The 6,000-nt window shown below is 42.0% G+C and overlaps 1 protein-coding gene across 5 annotated transcripts in view; it reads left to right on the top strand.

Moving 5' to 3' along the window:
- The window catches only part of Sugct (succinyl-CoA:glutarate-CoA transferase), a 474,328-nt gene that overhangs the window by 30,456 nt on the left and 437,872 nt on the right, over nucleotides 1–6,000 (top strand). The gene's annotated exons all lie outside the window — the stretch shown is intronic.

Here is a 6,000-nt window from a genome sequence, read left to right as displayed (position 1 = left end):
TGTACTACAGCTTGAGGTCAGGGATGGTTATTGCCCCAGAAGTTCTTTTATTGTTGAGAAAAGTTTTCGATATCCTTTTTGTTGTTTTTGTTTTTGTTTCTGTTTTGTTTTGTTTTCTTATTCCAGATGAATTTGAGAATTACTCTTTTTCAGTGAAAAACTGAGTTGGAATTTTGATGGGGATTGCATTGACTCTTGCTTTTGGTAAGATGGCCATTTTTACTATATTAATCATGCCAATCAATGAGCATGGGAAAATCTTTCCATCTTCTGAGGTTTTCTTCCATTTCTTTCTTCAGAGACTCGAAGTTCTTGTCATATAGATCTTTCATTTGTTTGGTTACACTCACATCAAGATATTTTATTTTGTGACTGTTGTGAAGGGTGTTGTTTCCCTAATTTATTTCACATAAATAGGCTTATTTATCCTTTGAGTAGAGAAAGGCTACTGATTTCTTAGAGTTAATTTTATATCTGGCCACTTTGCTGAAGTTGTTTATCAGGTTTAGGAGCTCTCTGGTAGAATTTTTGGGGTTGTTTATGTATACTATCATATCATCCACAAATAGTGATATCTAGACTTCCTCTTTCCCAATTTGTATCCCTTTGATCTCCTTTTGTAGTGTAATTGCTCTAGCTAGAACTTCAAGTCCTATATTGAGTAGATAGGGGGAGAGGGGCAGCCTTGTCTTATTCCTGATTTTAGTGGAATAACTTCACATTTCTCTCCACTTAATTTGATATCGGCTGTTGGTTTGCTGTCTATTGCTATTAGTGTTTTTAGGTATGGGCTTTGAGTTCCTGATCTCTCTAATTCTATTAACATAAAGGGGTGTTGTGTTTTGTCAAATGCTTTTTCAGCATCTAATGAGATGATCATGTGGTTTTTTTGATGGATTTCCATATATTGAACCATCCCTGCATCCCTGGAATGAAGCCTACTTGATCACAATGAATGATTGATTTTTTTAATTTTAATTTTAATTTTTTAGAGAATTATTTTCTTTATTTACATTTCTGTCTTAGTCAGGGTTTCTATTCCTGCACAAACATCATGACCAAGAAGCAAGATGGGGAGGAAAGGGTTTATTTAGCTTACTTCTACATTGCTGTTGATCACCAGAGGAAGTCAGGACTGGAACTCAAGCAGGTCAGGAAGCAGGAGCTGATGCAGAGGCCATGGAGAGATATTTCTTACTGGCTTGCTTCCCCTGGTTTGCTCAACCTGCTCTCTTATAGAACCCAAGACTTCTAGCCCAGGGATAGCACCACCCACAAGGGGATCTACCCCCTTGATCACTAATTGAGAAAGTGCTCCACAGCTGGGTCTCATGGAGGCACTTCCCCAACTGAAGCTCCCTTCTCTGTGATAATTCCAGCCTGTGTCAAGCTGACACACAAAACCAGCCAGTACAATAGACCCCTTGTCAACTTGACACACAAACACATCACTATTAAGCCTCAACCCTTACTTTCTTATTCATCCCCAAGATCTAAAGTCCCACAGTCTTTACATATTAAAAGTTCAATTTGATTTAAAATGTCCAATATCTTTTAAAATTCAAAGTCTCTTAACTGTGGGCTCCACTAAAATACTTTCTTCCTTCAAGAGCAAAAAATATCAGGGCACAGTCACAATCAAAAGCAAAAATCAAACTCCAACTGCCCAATGTCTGGGATTCCTCCAAGAGCTTGGGTCACTTCTCCAGCTCTGCCCTTTGTAGCACATACCTTGTCTTCTAGGCTCTAGATGCCTGTACTCCACTGCTGCTGCTGTTCTTGGTGGTCATTCATGGTACTGGCATCTCTAAAACACTGTCTTTCGCTGTAACTAGGCTTCACCAATAGCCTCTCATAGGCTCTCTAAATGGTGCCAAGCCTCAACTCCTTTGCATGACCCCTTCAGTACTGGGCCATCAATTGCAAACCAAGGCTGCCCCTTCACCAATGGCCTTCCATGGCCTCTCACTGTGCCAAGCCTCAGCTGTTCTTCATGACCCCTTCATGCTGTCAAAACCAGTACCACTTGGGTGACTCTTACACATTACCAAGTCCTGCTGCAGCACAAGGTGCAACCTTGGCTATCTCTGGAACACAGCCTCTTTGTGCTCTCAGAAAACACTTCCCAGAAAATGTCACCTCAGTGATGCTGGTTTCTTCTTAATCACCGCTAATTTCTTAGCTCCAGCTAACCAGCATCAAGAGTCCCAGTACTGCAAAGGTTTTACTTTAGTAGTTCTGGTATCTTGTTAATCACAGCTGATTCTTCAGCTGCAGCTAACCAAAACCACAGAATCTTCACAATCAAGCAACATGGCCCTGATAATTCACAAGTTAGGCCTCTATCTCTGCACTGTTCTCAACATTATCTTCCAAGCTCCTACAGAACATCCCATAGAGTTCTTAACAACCATTGGCTCTTCTTGCTCAAAGTTCCAAAGTCCTTCCACAGTCCTCCCCAAAACATGGTCAGGTTGTCACAGGAATACCCTAATATGCTGGTACCAATTTTTTATTAGTCAGGGTTCTCTACAGTCACAGAACTTATGGTAGTCTCTATGTAGTAAAGGAATTTATTGATGACTTACAGTCTGTAGTCCAACTCCCAACAATGGTTGGCAGCAGCAGTGAATGGAAGTCTAAGGATCTAGCAGTTGCTCAGTCCCACAAGGCAAGCAGGCGAAGCAGAGCCTGCCTTCCTTCTTCCAATGTCCTTACATAGATCTCCAGCAAAAGGTGTAGCCCAGATTAAAGGTGTGTGCCACCACACCTTTAATCCCAGATGACCTTGAACTCATAGATCTTCCAATCTTAATCTTCTGGGATTCATAGCCACTATGCCTCAAGATCTCCATGCCAAGATTCAGGTCGGAAACTTGTATCTCTCAGCCTCCAGATTAGGGCCACAGGTGAGCCTTCTAATTCTGGATTGTAGTTCATTTCAGATATAGTCAAGTTGACAACCAGGAATAGCCACTACAATTTCAAATGTTTTCCTCTTTCTAGGTCTCCACTTCTGAAACCCCCTATTCCATTCCCCCTGCCTCTATGAGGGTGCTCCCCTACCCACCTAGCCACTCCCATTTTCCTGCCCTGGCATTCTCCATACACTGGGGCATCAAACACCCTCAGACTCAAGAGCCTCTTCTCCCACTGATGTCAACAAGACCATCCTCTGCCACATATGTGGCCAGCGCCATGAGTCACTCTGTGTGTATTCTTTTGTTGGTGGTCCAGTCTGCAGGAGCTCTGGGGGTCTGGCTTGTTGATACTGTTGCTCCCTCCATGGGGCTGCAAACCCCTTCAGCTCCATCAGTCCCTTCAACACCTCTGTCTGGGACCCCCATGCTCATTTTCATGAGATGGAATTTTAGGTCTCAATCTTGCTTTTCAGGTGTATTGGGGTATCCAGGGCTTGCTGTGGTGGATGAATTGGGTTCTGATTTTGCCAAGTAGCACTGGTTTCTGTTGTTTATGTTCTTGCATTTGCTTCTTGTCATCTGATTATCTCTGGTGTTAATTCGTCTTGCTATTTCTGACTGGAACCTGTTCCTCCTGCAAGCCCATGATCCTGTGTGTGTCAGAACTCCTGGGGATCAAACTCTCTGAGTGTGGGTGGATTGGGGCAAGCTGGAATGTGGCCTCCACTACTGGGCACAGGTACAAACTGGAAGGAACCCTCTGGCTGGGAGGGTGTTTCTGGGTACCCTGGGTCCTGGGGGTGGGGGTCCCAGTTAGGCCAAGTAATGAGGCAGGGATTGGGACCTCACCTGTGATCCTGGATGTGTCAAAACTCCTGGGGGTCAAGGTGCCTCTTGGTGTGGGCTGAGTGGTTGGGGAATCCAGAGCACAGGTTCTGCCCCCTGGTGCAGGTGCAAACCAGAAGGAATGTGTATCTCTGGCTGTGTGGGGGTTCCTGATCCCCTGGGTCCCCCAGGGGCCCAGTTAGGCCAGGTATTGGGGTGGGGTTTGGGGCCTCCCCTGTTATCCTAAATCACAGACCCTAGACCCAGAACTCCTGGGTGTCAAGCTGTCTCTGGGTCCTATCTACCTATTTAATTATAACATCTCTTTACCTAAACCAGATTGGTCTGGATTCTGAAAGTCTCAAAATGCACGCTAGGATTTCATCTAGGATGAACTGATATCTTTTCAGTTCATCCTTTTCTTCTTTGCCTACGAATAAACATCTTCCGTGTACACATTTCTCATTTTATTTGGTGCCTTCTTAGCATTTTGGCAACTTGTTACTTTATGCTATTATGGATAAAATGCTCATGAAAGTGTCAATATAGCATGCCCTTTTTCTCCAACAAGCACTTGGGTGTAGTACCTATTATTCTTGTTCTTTAACTATACTTAAACTTGTTCATCTTGGAGTTTTCAAAAATTATGGTATTCTTTGAGGTGGTGCACAGCTGTAACCCCAGCACTATGGCAGTGGGAGCAGAAGGATCATTAGTTCAAGGTTATTATTTACCATCTAATGAGTTCTAGTCCAGCTAAATGAGAATGTTCCTCAAATATGATGAAATCACACTATCATTTGTTTTCAAGGATTTGATACTTAGAGGTTGACGGTAGAATTCTCAAATCAGAGAGAATGGTCTATTACAGTACTGTAGTACAGATTCATAAGATTCAAAAGACAATAATTTATAATAATATGAACTTAATAATTTACAGTAAATGATAAACCCTTTAATGTAGAATACTTGGGAGATTCAATTTATTTCTAAATAGATTTTCACAAGAGCCCAAAGTAGTTAGCAAAAGATTCTCATAGCACCAAGCACCAAGGTGAATATTACCATCCATCTGAGCCTGGCCTTGCCAGTCTCCACTAGCAGAACTCATCAGGCCCTGCTTTCCAGAGGCAATGCCTCACTCACTCAGTTAAGGATATGTATCCAGTCAGTGACATATGCCACCTTTTGTCTGTTGCTTATGCTGGGGAATGCTGAGCACCCCACTTCCCACAGTCCAGGTTCTATAAAGTTTGAACTTTCTTATTGCAGTCCTATTCTTCTTGGTTCTTTTTTTTTTTTTTGAGGATCTGAGGGAGGGAGGGACACACACACACACATACACACACACACACACACACACACACACACACAGAGAGAGAGAGAGAGAGAGAGAGAGAGAGAGAGAGAGAGAGAGAGCAAGCGAGTGCTAGGTAGTGTACATACTGGTCTTGAATTTCTCTTAATGTCACAACAGCCTCAGTGGTGAGATTACATGCCTCAATGTAAACCACTACATTTATTGTATCATCTGTTTTTAAGATAGCACACCCATTCTAATTCTCTTGGCATCAGAGCTGATAACTGAGTTAACATTTGTATTTGCGTTGGTCTGTGGGTTCTCTGTCTCTACCTAGTAGGTACCGAGAATAAGGGCAGACTGCCACAGCCACCCGAATTTTATATGGGTTCTGGGGATTTGAACTATGGTACAAAAACAACAAGCACATTACTTACTGATGAGCCATTCCCTAGCCTCTGTTTTGGCTTATCAGATTTTATTACAGAAATAATTTATAGATTATTAGTTATTATTGTATGCTCAACCCTTTAGGCAAATTTATATATACTCACATTATTATTCTGATTTAAATAATATAATAACACATCTTTTGTTTACTTTATAGTTTTATTTTATATTCAGTGTCAAGAAATTATTCTAAAGGAACTGACCAAGAAGCTTGCCAAAAACTGACCCCCCCCCCACCAACTTTGATAGTTATCAGCTTTAAAGAGTGCTAGCAACAAAATTATTTCCTTTGGATTTTGACCTTTAATACTTCAAGTTAGCGAAATCGAATATGGAATGATTTGGCAGTTAGTATTAAAAAGTGGAGATCTGGTAACTTTTATTGAGCTACAGAAAAACATCAAGGGGGTCCACTAGGATGAGTTGATCTTCTTCAAGTACCTGGGTGTGTGCACAGAAGTGAGCCTGTTGGTTTGCAATTAATAGCTCATATTCTCATTTGCA

This window comes from Mastomys coucha, unplaced genomic scaffold, assembly GCF_008632895.1.
Source record: "Mastomys coucha isolate ucsf_1 unplaced genomic scaffold, UCSF_Mcou_1 pScaffold7, whole genome shotgun sequence".
Classification (NCBI taxonomy): Eukaryota; Metazoa; Chordata; class Mammalia; order Rodentia; family Muridae; genus Mastomys; species Mastomys coucha.
This window is presented reverse-complemented; position numbering and strand designations above follow the sequence as displayed.